Source organism: Lissotriton vulgaris, chromosome 8, assembly GCF_964263255.1.
Source record: "Lissotriton vulgaris chromosome 8, aLisVul1.2, whole genome shotgun sequence".
Lineage (NCBI taxonomy): Eukaryota > Metazoa > Chordata > Amphibia > Caudata > Salamandridae > Lissotriton > Lissotriton vulgaris.
Genome location: NC_141696.1, coordinates 599472081 through 599488437, shown reverse-complemented (window position 1 = coordinate 599488437; position 16357 = coordinate 599472081). Strand labels below are relative to the sequence as shown.

At 46.9% G+C, this 16357-nt stretch overlaps 1 protein-coding gene across 2 annotated transcripts in view; it reads right to left on the bottom strand.

The window, feature by feature from the left end:
- Window positions 1–16357, bottom strand: part of LOC147697775 (E3 ubiquitin-protein ligase TRIM39-like) — a 367381-nt gene that overhangs the window by 95712 nt on the left and 255312 nt on the right. The window contains exons 1-3 of one of the 2 annotated variants that reach the window (XR_015299159.1): window positions 12530–12607; window positions 12387–12442; window positions 12015–12080 (exon numbers count right to left, since the gene is read on the bottom strand). The exons of the other annotated variant lie outside the window; for it this stretch is intronic. The gene's annotated coding sequence lies outside the window, so the exon portion shown is untranslated. Of the gene's footprint in view, window positions 1–12014; window positions 12081–12386; window positions 12443–12529; window positions 12608–16357 lie in introns of those variants that run through there. 2 annotated transcript variants of the gene reach the window in all.

The window sequence follows — 16357 nt, the reverse complement described above, 5'->3', positions numbered from 1 at the left end:
CCGAAGGTGATGCCCTTTATGTTCCGGTTATCTCGCACTCGATGGGCGAACGGCTCCATATACAAGGCGAACAACATCGGCGAGAGAGGGCACCCTTGCCTCATGCCTCGCCGGATGTCCAATGGCTTGGAGCCCGTCCCGTTCACCCTAATAGTTGCACGAGGGGTCACGTAACAGCTTGCCACCCAGGCTCTGAACCTCTCCCCAAGCCCAAATCTCGACAGGGTCCGGTCGAGGTGGGTCCAGTCCACTCTGTCGAACGCTTTTTCAGCATCCACCGACAGCAGGGCAGCGTCCGAATCGTTATAGTGGGCTTTATCAATAACGTGCATCAGGCGTTTGGTGTTGTCCGCGCATTGGTGGGAGGGTATGAAGCCCGCCTGGTCTGGCTCAATTATGCCTGGGAGACAAGGCCCTAATCTAGCAGCTAAGATTCCGGTGAAGAGCTTCAGATCAACATTCAGAAGCGATATTGGCCGATAGGCCGCGCATTGAGAAGCGTCCTTTCCAGGTTTTGGTAGGACGATTATGTCCGCCTCGAGCATCGAGCCCGGGCCTTGGAACGAGTTAAATAGTTTCGTCAACACTGGGGCCAGAAGGTGGCAAAAGGTTTTGTAAAAGCCCGCGGAGAAACCATCTGGACCTGGCGCATTGAGTGGTTTCAGGCGCGCGATGGCAGACACCACCTCCTCTAGGCGAATGGGAGCCTCCAGCGCCTCGGAGCTCGCGCCATTCACGTTGGCCTCATGCAGGTACTCCGACCCGACCCCCTCCTCCGCCGCCAGCTCGGCCTCGTACAGCTTGGCATAAAATGCCCTGAAAGCCTGGACTATGTGCTCGTCATCGCAGTGTTCTTGTCCGTCGTCCCCTCGTATGACTTGCACCTTGGCCTTGAACGTTTGCGCTTTAAGTTTGCTGGCCAGCAGACGACCAGTCCTGTCCCACCCCACATAATAAGTATGCTTGAGGCGTAGTGCTGCATATTCCACCCTGTCCAAGTCAAGGCTAGCCAGTTGAGCTCTGGCAGCCTTCAGTTGGCGCCAAATCCTGGGGGCCCCAGTCCGACAGTGCACCCGCTCGAGTTCCAGCACCTGAGCGGACAATTCCTGGCGCAGTTCTTTTGTTATCCTGTTGTCAGCGGCCGAGATCGCCATTAATTCCCCCCTGACCACCGCCTTGAGCGCCCCCCATACCGAGGGCATGGCTACCTCACCCGTGTCATTCCTGCCAAGATAGTCAGATAAAGTCTGGGTTAATTGCTGTGTGACCTCTTTGCGTGTGAGCAGGGACTCCCGGAGCCGCCACCTCCCCTTACCAGAATAAATGCGGGGGACCCGCAGGTGCAGAAGGATGGCGTTGTGGTCGGACAGGGCCGCTGGAGCGACCTCCACGTCTTTTACCATAGGAGCTATATCGGCCGATTCAAGGAAGTGATCTAACCTGGCATATGTCTTATGAACGTGTGAGTAAAAGGTGTACCCCGGTGCTGTGTGGTGCAACTCCCTTCATACATCCTTGAAGCCCCTACTGGCGAGCCATTGCTTCCCCTCTGTGGATAGGGCGCCAGAGTCGCCAAACCTGTGTCCCGACCTGTCCAACGCATTATCCATCACCAGATTCAGGTCCCCTCCCACCAGGGTATACTTGGATGCAGCCCACAGAACCTCCGACAATGCCCCCGTGAGGAATGGTTCCTGTTTAGTGTTGGGTGCGTATATGGTTCCCACTGTGAATTCCACATTACCAATGCTAACAGTGTACGCCAGCAGTCTGCCCTTTATTTCTGCCACCTTGTCCCTTACTTGGCCATTGAAGTGCTTAGCAAACAGAATGGCCACCCCTGCCTTTTTCTCCATAGTGGAGTAGTAAAGTTGTGTCGGGAAGGCCCTGGACCGCATACGATGCCAGTCCTTTGCTAACAAATGTGTCTCCTGTAGGAGGCAAATTGCCGCGCCGGAGTTCTCTAGGTACGAGAGCACCGCCCACCTCTTAATGGGGCTATTGAGGCCCTTAACGTTGAGAGTTAGGACCTGTAGAGTGTCAGACGCCATTCAGGAACGTAGGCTCTGCCCTGCTATCGCTTCGCCTGCCCCAGATGTGACCTCGAGCCCCTGTGACCACCTCCACCAACCTTTGTATAGATCCCTCTCATGTCCCCGCTTGTCCCACCTCTCTGGAACGAACACCCCGGAGTCCCCCTCCCCAGTCCCCCTTGCCCACCCTAACCCCAACTCCCCCCTAAACCTTTGCCCCCGTCCCCCCCCCACCCTTCCCCGTTCAGCCCCGAAACCCAAACAGGTGAACATAGTCCCAGGCCACTCACTTGTCTGTCCAAGCCTGTGGTAAATGAGTCAATGTATGGGTGTGTGGCACTGGCGGCTCATGGCCCCCCGACCCTCCCCCCATCCAGGAGTCAAAACTTAGCTGATGTCGACCGTCGTTGAAGTCGTCTCATGAGTAGGCACCAGTGTCTTTGGAGACCACTTGGATTGCTGCAGCCTGTTCCTGTGCCACTGTTTCGGGGTTAGGCTTGAGGGTTTTCTTCTGCTGCCTGCCCCGTCGCACTTTCTGCCAGCCGTCACCCGTCGTCCGAGGGGATCCAGATGCAGTCCCAGACGACCGCCCCTCGTCCACATCGTCCTGTAGAGTCTCCTCGTGTGGGATGCCCAGTACAGCGCAGGTGTCTCGTAATGAGCGCAGCTGATGTAGGGCGCCATTCCACTTGAAGATGAGGCGAAAAAGGGGGCCCCCAGGAGTAGGGGACCCCTTCCTTGCGCAGGAAAGCGGTGGCAACCTTGAATGACCTCCGTTTCTGTAGAGTGATCGCCGACAGATCTTGGAATAGTTCCACAGCGTGGTCTTGAAAACGAAGGGGCTGTTTGAGGCGCGCCGCCTTCTATATGCGCTCCTTTAGGGGGTAATCCGGCAGGAAGGCCAAGATGTCCGGGGGTGGGCCCTGGGTTCGGCGAGCCAGGCCCACCCGATGGGCTCTGTCGACACGGATCACAAAGTCATCATCCTCCCCCAGCATCATCCGGAATAATGCTTGTAAGTATCCTGCCACGTCGTCTCCCTCTGCCTTGAGTGGCACATTCCGAACGCGGATGTTGTTTCGTCTGGAACGGTTTTTCAGGTCCTCCGTATGGGATTGGAGGTCTGTTTGTTGGTCGTGAAGGCGAACGATCTCCTGCCGGAGGAGTTCTATTTCTTCACTTCTGGCTTGACCTGAGAGCTCATTGGCAGCTACTCTCTCCCCCAGATCGTCGACATCTCGTCGGAGTTCTTTGTACTCCCCAGTCATTTCCTGCCGGAAGGTTTGGATGTCCTCTTTAAGAGAGGTGAAGAGGGCCTCCATGAATGCCTTGGTCGCTGGGGTCTCGCCTTCCGTGTGGCCTCTCCCCTTGGGGGGGGGGCACCTGAGCCGGCTTGTCCGGACTTTTGTCGACCTTGGAGGACCCCTTGGCCAGCATATCAGAAATGGTGCGGTTTCCTTTGCGGTTGTGGGACGCCATAACGCACCTAGTGCCCGGCTGGAGGCCTCGGTTGGGGTGCTGCCCCTGTCGGGACCGCAGAAGTCCTCGGTGTGCGTGAGCCGGGGGAGAGGGGGTCGGCCTGTGTTCGCACAGTGTCTCAGTTCCGCGCTCTGTCTGCCTGCGCGTCCCACGAGACGTGGCTGTGGGCCCTCATGTTGCAGCCCTTACTTTTGCGCTTTGCGGGCTGAGGCGACCGAGAACGATTCCTAGGCTTCTACCGAGCTCCCCGAGCTGTCACTGCCAAGGGCCGGTCACCACTGCAGTATGCCGCCTCCTTCTGGGCCCTTCTGTAGGCTGTGCTGTGGCCTGGTCGAGTGCTCCGTGCGCCTCAGGGCGCCTCCCCGATGCCGCAGGGTCCACTGCGCCACACTCCCTTGGCTCCAGGTGCCCAGATGTTGTGGGTTGGGCCTTTTACTCCGCTGTGGACTGTGGCCCCGACCTCTCTCGGCCCCTCCGGCGGTCTTTACTCCCTCTCCTCCACTGAGGGGGCCCCCATCTCCCACATACACCGGTGTGCAGTCCACGTTGGGGCACCGGGCGCCACTGTGGGCGAAGTCACGCTCTATGGGGCCCCGCGGGGTCACTTCTTGCCTGTCGGGGCTGGGGGGCTCCTGGTCGCGCCCCCGGTGCCTCCTTGGCTGCTCGCTGTCCCCCTGCTCCTCCACGGCACCAACCGCCAAGTCACCACTGGTGCCCCGGGTCCTCAGCTCTCCTCCTGGGGCCGCGGCAGCTCCTGTGTGCACCGGGGGGTGTCCACACTCCTGACCCCCCGCTGATGTGTGCTGCTAGTCCGACTGCTGCCTCCGTCCGTGCCCCGCACGGTGCTGCTTGCCTGCAGGCCAGGCCGCTCAGGAGAACTCGGCCGCACCCCCCGTGACTAGGCCCAAGCCGGGGCCTCGCTTAGATAAGGGAGCCGGCGGACCCGGCGCCCCTCAATCCGCCTCTCATTTGCTGGGCTCACCGTCCTCTGCTGCCAGGCACCGCACCCGGGCCCCCGCAATCGCCGCCGGAACCTCCGATGCCGTAGCGCCGGTGCTGGAGTCACCGTGGGAAGTCCCCCCGGGCCATTGAGCGCCGGGGCCCGGGCCACCGTTTTCGCGCCTGCAGGCTGCAGCTGACCGTCTCCGCTCAGAGGCGCCTCCCTCCGTTGCGGAGCCTCGCCCATGGCCCCAGCTACACAGTGGCTATTTCGGACACTGTCCGCCGTCGGTGGCTAGCTCGGTGGGAAGGAAGGTCCGCTAAAAATCCCGGTCAGGGGATCGGGTTCAGGGACCACCGCGGAACACTTCCTACCGAGCCGCCATCTTAGCCACGCCCCCCCAGGGGATCCATTTTTATGCCTAGAAAGTGCCCTTGGGGGAGGTAGCAGTTACTAGCTAATGGACTACTGGGAACCTCCACGCCTAATGAGGACTTCATACGATGTGTGGCATCTAGCAATCCCAGAGTGTACTATTCTGTCCACTCCCAAGATAGCAGGATCCCTCTTTTGGTAAGTAGAGCTTGAATGCAAAGTAAAACATAGTAATAAAAATAAGTCAAGATTATTACAGCAGTAGGCATGACAGTACTGCAATTAAAAGTGGCAATACACACACGTTCGGAAAGGAAGAAGTCTGGTGACGTTCATCAGGTGAAATTGGTTTTAGTAATGACTACAAATCTATGTTATGGCACTTTAAGTGACTCATAGAGGTTTGGTGTTGGCAAAGTAGCTGTCAACCATCTACCATACAGATTTGGACTGTGGTCTCAATGGGGAGTTTTGGAGAGGGATGTTATCAGCTCCCCTTATCTAAGAGACCCAGTTCAGCCAGGATATAAAAGAGATGGCAGGGATGTGTTTTCAGTTAGCAAGTACGGATTTCCAGGCCGCACTCAGTAATATGTCTACCAGAAAACTATCATTAGGTGTCTTAAACTGTGGCTGTGAATCAAGAAAGCCTTGGATGAGTGAGATAACATACCGTCTCAGATGGATCCCAAATAGGGAACGGATAAAGTCAAATACTCAGTCCCAAAAATGGGAAACAGTACTACAGTAAAAAAGTAAGTGTGGAAGATCACCATTAGCTTTATTACAGTTCCAACATGTTGTGTCATCTCTGAGAGACATCCATCTTATGTAGAGGAGAGGGAATCCAAACTGTCCTGTGTAGGAGCCAATATTTAGTTTGGGATAAAGAGGAGGTGATTTTATGAAGAACTACCGATTTCCAAATCATGTCCCAATCGTCTGAAGAAAGAGTATTAAATGAATCCCATCTCTTTAGTGGAGGTTAAGCGCGTTGTTTTAGGTTCTAAGACGTGATAAAACTTTGAGTTTTAGTGGCCGGATTTATTAGCGGAGGAGATAATTGAGAGAAGTGAGGGGTCAAAATTAGGGCATTTAGCTTTAGATAAGCTTGCTTTGGGAAGTCATAAAAGTCTATATCTGATAGATTATATTGTTGACATTTTCTAAAGAAAAGAGGGACTTGCTGTGTGCCTCAGTGTTTCAGGAAATGGATGCCCTTAGATGCCAATATATGAGCGTGGCTTGAATTCTGATTTTAGGGTTATACCAGAGCAAGGTAAGGTTAGAATGGGTAATTGGAGTCTCCATTAGTCTAACTATTTTCAGAAGAGCCCTTATGTGCTGTTCAAGATATATCTGGCTGGTTGGGAGGATTTGTTTTTGATAGATAAAGGGGTTGTGGGGTTCAAATCTCAGAGAATTTCATTTTCAACTAAGAGCCATGACGGAGTATAATCCTGATATTAATAGTGTAAATGGCAAAGTCGAGTTAACAGTTTTAAAACTGGTCTACCAGGCTGCAGTGGCAGGTTGGGAGATGTGTTTCATGCTGCCTCATCCAGGGAGGCGCAATGAGTAATGCAGCCCTGAGGGGAACACTTTAACTTACAGGCCCTGGGTACTCCTGGTTCTATATATTAGGTACATATAATCAAGTAATGTTATGCTAATTGGCTATAGCCAATATAACATTACACTCTTAAGGATCAAAGACCTGGCACTGATGTCTGGTTAGAAGGGTGATAGGGTAGTGTTTGACAGCAGTTGGCCTAAACCTGTCACTACCATAAGGAATGGAAGTGGTTGAACTTTAAAGCTGGTGAGACTCAAATTTCCTGACTGATATTACACCATGAAAGTGAGAAATTGGGAAGTAAAAGAAATTGGTTATATAGCTGTTTCTGAGAACATATTCCAATGCTTCAATGGTATGCAGAGGCATCCTTGTCTGACTCAGAAGAGTTTGGAGTGGTGGCTTCCCCTACCAAAAACAAATAACTTAGAAGTAACTTGGCCAAAACAGTATACTTATTATGGCACAATATTCCAAAGTAATTGGCTATAAATGCCATAGGTGCTGGTCTCATTTACACATTCTATCTGCCTTCACTTCTATAAACTCTGGCTTGAGAGGTAGGTTATACTGATCTTACACACTCAATTAAATATAACTTTTAATTATGTTCTGAAGAAACGGAAAGTATGAGGAAGAACATTGCTCCTACAAATGCCCTCAATTCATCTGATCATGAACCTTTGAAAATATTCCAGCATTGTTGGATTGTGTTATTCAGCGTAGTTGTAGCCAGTCTAAAGACAAACAAAAGTGGATTAAAAAAATTCACACACCACTATTTCTTGATGGTTTTCTGACTATGGGGACAGCTATCAAATAGAGTGTGCTATGTATTCTATGGGGGTAAACAACCACAGATGTTGGACATTCTAAGGACCATGAGTAGTTTTAACATAGGAGCCCTACTTTATTAAAAATTATGCAGTGTTTTTAGCTTGTGTGTTGCTTACTTGTTTTGAAGTGCTTGCCAGTGGTTGCGCTCTTCTGTTTAGTTTGCTTTTATTTTCCTCATGTGCTAAGGGGAAGTATCATAATTTTTCATCTAATTTTCTACTGCTTTGATAATCAAAAATGCTTTAAATATAAACTTTTACTACATGCTGCCACCTGAGTCACAGCAAAAGCGGGCAATGGGGAAAGCTGGTTTGATGTAGCCCATCAGAAAGCAAAAAGTTATCTGAGGAGGTCATTGAAACAATTTAAATTAGGATTACGCACTTTTTCCAAAAAGGACGTCAATTGTCTCAAAACTCAGTACAGGTATCTTCTCAGAGAAAAGAAATGGTATTTCTTCTTACACTTTGGAATGATATGAGAGGGTAATTCAATCAAGAGACCAGAGAGCTTTCAGGCAGAGTCAATAAATACTACACAATAAAATATCCAGGTCTATACCAAGGAGTAAAGTGGAATTTACTGTGTCAAAGAAGTATTCTTTTATTAGGACGAAATTCCTCATCCAGGTGGCATGCTTCATCATAGGGATTCTTCTCACACCTTGACACCAAATCGCAGTGTGTGTTACAACTCCCATTCTAATCTGGAGGAGATTACCATAGTGTAAAGACTACTGTTGTGCAAACACAAATAATGTCAACGACATGATTAAAACTAACTCCAAAACAGACATTAAGCTTTATGGTTGTCTCTCAGATCCTCGATAAAGTATTTAAAATTCCAATTAAAGAGCTCCAAAAGAGTCCTGTATTGTTATTTTCGGTCACTACGTCAGCAAGCTGGGAATGGGTAATTTTCATGCCTGCTGCCTTCCTTGGTAGTGACGAAAATAACAATACAGGACCCTTTCGACTCCATCGGGAACATTATCACATTTAAAACATATGAAGGATCCTTACCGGGGATCGCTCACCTGTATGATTGAGGAGAATGCTTGGGTTTTGTACTTGGAGGATTTATTTTGTTCCCTGCCAATGCTGCCAAATATACAGAGATATGGTTGGTAATTGACCATTTCAAGCTAACTAGAGCTGCAAGTCCAGATTATGTACCAGATGTGTTAATCAAGACTAATAGTGAGTGGTGGGCTAGGGTTTACTCTTGCTTGTTTGGGTGGATAAGCACAACAGGGCTTTATCCACCTTCGTTGAGGGGCACTGTTGTGAAACCCATACTAAAGAGGGATATGACACACAACTATCACATTATAGACTGATTAGCCTTCTGGATATTACAGAGACAGAGTTCTCAAAGATCCTATTGACACATCTGGATGAACAGGTACAGGAAAATAAACTCAAACCTTTTGAGCAGAGTGGTTTACCCCACTATAGATCACTGTTTCACCCTTTGGGCTATTATTAGGTCATCATTGGCAATCAATCCGAGACTGCACAGCTGTTCGATCGATTTCAGTACAGCTTTTGACACAATGGATAGGGTCTGCTGTGGGAAAAACGGTGGGGTTAGAAGATACCGTCCAATTTACTTAGTATGATTCAGGATTTACACACTTGTAACTGGGCACAAGGGGAACTTGACAGATCAAGAAGACTATCAAAAAGCATCCCAATTTGGACCAACTTGCAAATGGGATGTTTTGGGAGACTTGTCGGCAACTTTAAATTTATCAAGATCTTTTTCTCCTAAAGTGGGGGAAGTGCATGTACCATGAGTGCTGTTTGCAGACAATTTGATCCTGTTAGATTATACCCCTTTAGGTTTACAAAGAAAACTGAAGTCTCTGGAAGCCTACAGTTAACGGAACCCTAAAAATCATCCTAGAAAAAGCTAAGATAATGTTTTTGGGTGAATAAAGTCGCCAAGTTCAGATGGATTCTCAGCTCTCTACCTGTTGAAGTGGTGTACTTATACAAGTAACTGGGGATGACCTTTGATAAGAATTAAAAACGGGATGCACATATGCGGAGGGTTAGGTCTAGGGCCATGTTACAAGCAGGATGCTTAGTTGAGTTCAATCTGAGGCTTAGTGGCCTGTCACTTGACCCCACTCATGAAAGTTTTGAAGGGAAAAGAACTCCTGTCACCCTGTATGGGGCTGAGATTCTTGCACTTGATACTGCTTGTAGTTGGGAACCACAAGAGGGTGCAGTGCTCAAGAGGTTATTGTGCATTCTAATGGGAAATATGATACAGGGCTTAAGAAGGAAGCTGAAACTAGTATCCTGACAGTTGTCGACCATCTCCTGCACTTTGAGTTTTTTTTAACAACTTACCTAAAGATAAAGAAGTGCCAAAGATCTCTGAGTTATGCTGGGAAGAGGTCTGTGTTAGTGGGAGGCAGTGGGCAAGGGATTAGTATAAGAGATTGGAAAACCTTGCAAACTGGAGGGTGCACAGTAGAAGCATGGTCTCTCTTTCCAAGAAAACAAGCATTGAGGGACTCAGTAGAGAAAGCAAGTTCTACATTAGATATTACTTCCTTCAGTGAGAAGCCCTCAATACATTTTACACTGCCTCGATGAGGACTAGTCACTCTCCTAAGGCTAAAATGTTGCCTTGGAATCTTGTCCAGCTCCTACTTACTCCCTCATCAATGACAAGTTTGTCATTGCTATAAATCATACTACAATTTTAGCAGCATTTCAGTACACCGCACAGTAATCTCCGTCATTACAATAATCGCATAATGAAGTGGTAGCTGACATATCTCCACCCTGATGATCATGAGTGCCGATGATGAAGACTTTGAGTGCATCCTGATGGCTTCAACGACTTGATCCTCTCATCCCCCCATTATCCTTCAATAACCTCCTGACTGTAGCTGAGTGGTCAAGGGAATGGGCAGGCAGTGGAAACTAAAGAAGTAAACACCTAAACATCTCCATTCTAACTACTGCCTCCTTCCTTACCTCTGAGACCAGAGTTTGCAAGACCAGTGGTAGTAGCTGGTATCTGTAATTGATACCATGCTTTATTTGTGCTTGAATGATGTTATTCTTAAATTCACAGATGAAGACGCTCAATGTTAGTCTCTCCATACTTCACAGTACCCATCTGCAAGGGGATGCCTGGGGGATCCATGGGACCTGCAGAGGGCTGCTGTGTGGAGGCGCACTGACAGTGCAACACCTTTTAAATGGAACACTTTCAGTGCGCCTCCCGAGCCGTATTACGTGCTGGCATTGTTTGCGCCTGGTGACTCATTTCAGAGGTGCGCCGGGCGCAAACAATGCCAATGGGCCACATTATGGTGAATTCCCTGACATGGGGGCAGCTGCGAACTCGCATTGCCCCCAGGGCAGTGCATTCATGTGAAAACAGGGAGCAGCTGCTCCGTGTTTTCACAGTGCAGGCTGCGCTCGCCTGCACTTTCAAAGGGGTTTTAGAGATCCCCTAGAAGATGGTTGTAGTCAGTGATTCCCTACGCCTGCAGGGGGATGTCTGGGGGTGTCAATGGGACCCCCTTTACCCCTTGCAGAGGGCTGATGTCAGGAGGCGCACTGACAGTGCGAACCCTATTAAATGGCGCAGTGTCAGTGTGCCTTCTTAGGGCTTATTTCACTCTGCGTCTGTAATATGGCGTGGGCGCAGAGTCAAAGGAATCCCCTCATTTGTATTGGGGACACCCCAATGCAAATGAGGGAACACCCTCTGTTGATAGCGCTGGTTTTTTAAGTGCGCCAGCGCTATGGTTATTATAGAGGGGGACACACAAGCGTCTGTGCCCCCTTCTGTAATACCAAAGTGCCCCGGGGTGCGCAAAGCGGGTGCAAACGCCCATGCGCCCCTGGGGCACCATCGGTAATACGGCCCAACAGATAGGAAAGCAGAAGGGCTGTGACCAACTGTTGCCAAGAGGCCAATTAAAAACAACAAGTGTTAGTCATAGTAAGGATTTTTTAGCATGAGTTGTTAGGCAAAGTCTTAAAAAACGCCGCAAGGTAAATGAAATATGGAAGACGCAGGTAAAAAAGCTAATGAGAGGTCTATGACGAAACGCCTACGGGATGCAAAAGTGGCAAGGAAACATAGGAAGAGTAACATGTTAGGTTCAAAAGGAGGTGTTTGTGTCATAAGAATTGGCAGTAAAAGGGTGTGGGAGGTCATGGGGCAGAAACCAATGTTAGCCGAAGCAGGCAAAACAACAGGCAATGGAAGTAAGAGGAGTTGATGAAAGACATTGAAGCAAGAACATCCAAACTGTAGGTTCTCTGGTAATGACCAACTTTAAAAAAAAATCAGTGAGAGAATGGACACTTGTAACTGCGTTACAATAGTTCTCTGAGATAACCCTAATAAACGCTATGTTGATCTCGGTTGCGGTTTATATCGTTTCTCCGCCCCACATATGCGTTATGGCATTATCATCGGGTTCTCTAAATAAGTGCTGCATGCCAGCCTCATGCCTGAGGCAACCTCTGGTGTAGCGCAGTAGTGTCCAGAGATATATATAAGCCCACAAAGATTTTTTTATAAAAGACAAGCCTACATCATAGAAAATGTTTTATTCACCAAGGGATGAGGTTTGTTATTAAAAAAGTCGGGTATACACACAGATCGGGTTACTTGATCTGATTATACCACTTGAAAGATCAAGAAATAGTCAACATGTTTCTGCCCCACCTCGCCCAGCCGGGTATAGGGGGCATTCGTCAGGACAAAAAAACTAAAATGGAACTATACTCACACGATTTGTGTAGTAGTCTCAGTGGTTTTTGTGTTGCCACTTTGTTTCTAAAGAGGTAATGGGCACCTGTAATGAAAGAAACATTCAAAAATAGGGGGTATATATTCAGCACTTATTATTAAATTCTCGATTTGAGATAAAATGCATTGTTATGCTTAGTAAATTCACAGGACAAGTCCCATATGGAGACCATCGTGTTTGGGCTTAGGGAGATGACATCAAGTTCTACATTCTAAGAGAATAATATCAGGTTCTTAATTATGAGGGGATGTATCGATCTCTCATAAAATTCGGTATTCGAGCTCACAAATATCACTACCCACACCTTCTGTAATGGTCTCACTCGGCAGGGATCAAATTTGAAAGCATTACCTCTGTAAGATTATAGCCACGTGTCTTCAGGGGAAAGTGGACTCAGTGGTCCCAGGCTGTAAGGGAAGCATACGAGGGTTTGCATTAACAGATTAATCTTACCCAACGCTGCTCTTCTTCTCAAAAACGGCTGTAATTCTTACCCGCAAGTGGAGGCTCCTCCGCGTCTTGTGCTGGCTCTGCCCCTGGATGCGGAAGTCTGGTTAGGAGCCTTCTTTTACTGTGTGTACCGCGAGGCATCGTGATGGAAAGAGGACTGGCGTATTATCGTCTTTAGCGTTTGTTATGTGAAACTATTCTTAAGGTGTCGCATAGTTAAACTAGACGTATTATCATGTACATTTCTATTAAATCTATGTATATAGTAGTATTTTAAATATGGTACAAGGATGTTGTATGTTCGAACTTTAATAATTAAAGTGGTTGACAAATAGTTAGAATAGTACATTAGATATTCATAGAAATTCCTACATTTACGACGATGTAGTTTTAAAGTTCATAAGGTACTCCGGACACACATTTTGATATGTTCTGGGCACATCTCCTCGTGCCAAATGTCATAGACACTAAGAAAGGACAACTGGGTGTTTACATACTGCTCAGTGTTACATAGGAACTAAAGAATGAACTTATAATACAGTGCCTTCCTGTCCTCAATATAGATGTTAAAGAGGTTCTTATTATAGCGGTTCAATCATAATTTTCACCTCATGACTGGGATTGTAAATGTACATTATAATGTTAATATGATCAGATTTAGGATCTATATTACCCATATTGGTGCCACGGTTTGTTATCATTGAGTCCTTCTAGATTGGTTTTCAGTCGGTCTACCCATCTTTGTTCTTTTTCGAACAATGTTCTCTCTGTGTTGGTAGTTTTGTCATGTAGCATTTCGATCACGGTCCATCTGAGTTCTTCAGCTTTGTGACCATATTCAGTGAAATGGGCACATAATTTCGTAGTGATCTGTTTTGTCTTGATATTACTTTTGTGCTCCCCGATCCTTGTCTTCACTTTTCTGCAAGTCATGCCAATATATTTCTTTCCGCAAGGGCATAGAATCATGTAAATTACATTAGTAGAGTTGCAGTTAGTGTGTTGTCTTTGTGTCCAGAGCAGTGAATCTGTAAGTTGTAGGGATTTAGTTGCTGTTGTTAATTTACACACTAAGCAGGAGCCGCATGGATAGTGGCCAGTAACTGGGGCCATCTCTGTGTTCCTCGTTACTGTTGCTTTTAGTTGTTTTTTGGGTCGTGTGTGCACAAGCATATCTCTTAAATTTCGTGTTCTTTTATTTGCGAATCTTGGTTTTGGCCAATTGAATTTGCCTGATGTTAATATTCGCCAGTTTTTGTTGACTATTTTATGCACTGCATATGTCGCTGGACAGTATGTTGTAACACATGTCACAAGGTCAGGGATTGTTTCTTTTACATTAGTTTGTAGGAGGCATTCTCTGGGCTAATGTTTAGCTCTTTTCCAACATTTAGATATAGTAGTGGGTGTATAGGCTCTGTTCTCAAATTTCTGACTAAGTTCTCTGGGCTGTACTTTATAGTCGTTTTCTTTACTGCAATTCCTTTTAAGCCTTAAGAATTGACTGTAAGGCAAATTGTCTCGTAAAGGTTTGGGATGGAAACATTTGTGTTACAAGAGACTATTTTTAGCTGTCGGTTTGTAGTATGTTTTAGTTTCAATCTGTCCTCTTTCAATGAAGATTGTCAGGTCAAGGAAATCTATGCTGTTTTTGTCAGATGTGAAAGTGAATTTCAGACATTTATCTCTTTGGTTAAGCCATTCAATAAATATGTTGAGGTCATTGTAGTTTTTCCAAATCATTAGGATGTCATCTATATTTCATTTCCAATATAATATATTGGTAACAAATGGATTTGTGTCAGTAAGTACATGACGTGATTCGAACTCACTGACGTACAGACCTGCTACTGATGGAGAAAAAGCACTCCCCATGGAAGTGCCATGGCTTTGTAAAAACAGAGTACCGTTGTATTCAAAGAAGTTTTCGGTCAGGGCTAACCAACAGCACTCCAAGACAAAGTGTCGAGGGGTACGGTGATTCCATTCCTCCATAAATAGAATATTTAATACATAATATTATTAAATATAATAATATAAAGACACCTGTGACCTCCTCAATCAACTCAATGGAATGCATTTCGACCAAGAAACAATGCTACTCATAGGTCTGGTTTCGAAACAACAGGAGTGAAAACCCATCAACCAGGTCGGGATTGGGGTAATAGGCTATATATATTGAACAATATCCCAACTGGTATGATTAAAGGACAATTATTAAGGATATGGAAACATTATCCAGGGAGGCACAAGGAGACTCTATGCATTCATTTTCAGTGCTAAAAGCATCAATTTAATTCAACATATTTAGAGAATAGGACAGGAGAGAATTACAGTTAAATATCAGCACTGCAATTGTAAATTAAAAATTTCAATGACCCAAGTGTGTACAAGGTGCACGAGTGAAAAGTGAGTGACACTACGGTGACGCAAGTGACAAAGGGATCAGCGACGGACGGCGCAAAGTGTTGAGTGCAGAAATATTTACAGTGACTTCGAACATAGGGATTTCAAAACACTTTCAGCAGTTGATTTTACATTTCATTTTTACATAAAATCGCTATGTAAGAAGCGCCTAAAGTCAGGCTGAAGGGTCAACGGCGTTTCGATCCGTACAATTTGGGATCATCTTCAGGACTAGAAGGGTCGAGTGCGGTGCTGTAGGGGAAGAAAGGGAAGGTGTCACTAGGTGTGAACACAGGGGAGGGAAAGGGAGGCTAGGTGGAGGAAAAAAGGGGGGGCGGGAATGACTCTAGAGAAATCTCACCCGGAGTAAACAGGATGAAGGAGGGGCTCCTTGGGTAGATTCAGTGTTCCGTGGGTCCCATGATTGTGAACCGATGATCACGAAGAACATCAAAGATAGAGCTGAGGCGGGGAGTCTGGGAAGAAAGAGGGATGGAATAAGTGACAGAAGTGATATGTGGGCGAGAGGCAGACTACTCACTAAGAGGGAGTTAAGGTAATAAAGCCTACTCACCCATCAAAAGTCAACTAAAGCTGTCGGTTTAAATCTGGACAGTCCCGGTCTCTTACGATCCGAGGGTCAAGCCGATGGGGAAAAAGTCGGCGGGTTCGGAAGCCGATCCAGAGTGTGATCGGTTCTGTGCTAGGAATTAATCTGAAAGAAAGTGGAGGGGTCGGTGAGGCAAGGATACAGAGGGCGCAAGCCAACTAAGTACGGGCAAGGAAAGAGACGTACCTCTAGTTAGAGAAGCGGTCGAGCGAATGAATCGCAGTATCGGCGTTGCTAGGTTAACCACACGGGGTTAGAAAGAGCTAAGTACTGATAGGGCTGCGCGGGAAGGGAGTTGACGTGGAGGGATGAAGTTGAATATTCTATTTATGGAGGAATGGAATCACCGTACCCCTCAACACTTTGTCTTGGAGTGCTGTCGGTTAGCCTTGACCGAAAACTTCTTCGAATACAACAGTACTCTGTTTTTACAAAGCCATGGCACTTCCATGGGGAGTGCTTTTGCTCCATCAGTAGCAGGTCTGTACGTCAGTGAGTTTGAATCACGTCATGTACTTACTGACACGAATCCATTTGTTACCAATATATTATATTGGAAACGATATATAGATGACATCCTAATGGTTTAGAAAAACGACAATGACCTCAACATATTTATTGAATGGCTTAACCAAAGAGATAAATGTCTGAAATTCACTTTCACATCTGACAAAAACAGCATAGATTTCCTCGACCTGACAATCTTCATTGAAAGAGGACAGATTGAAATTAAAACATACTACAAACCGACAGCTAAAAATAGTCTCTTGTCATACAAAAGTTTCCATCCCAAAACCTTTACGAGACAATGTGCCTTACAGTCAATTCTTAAAGCTTAAAAGGAATTGCAGTAAAG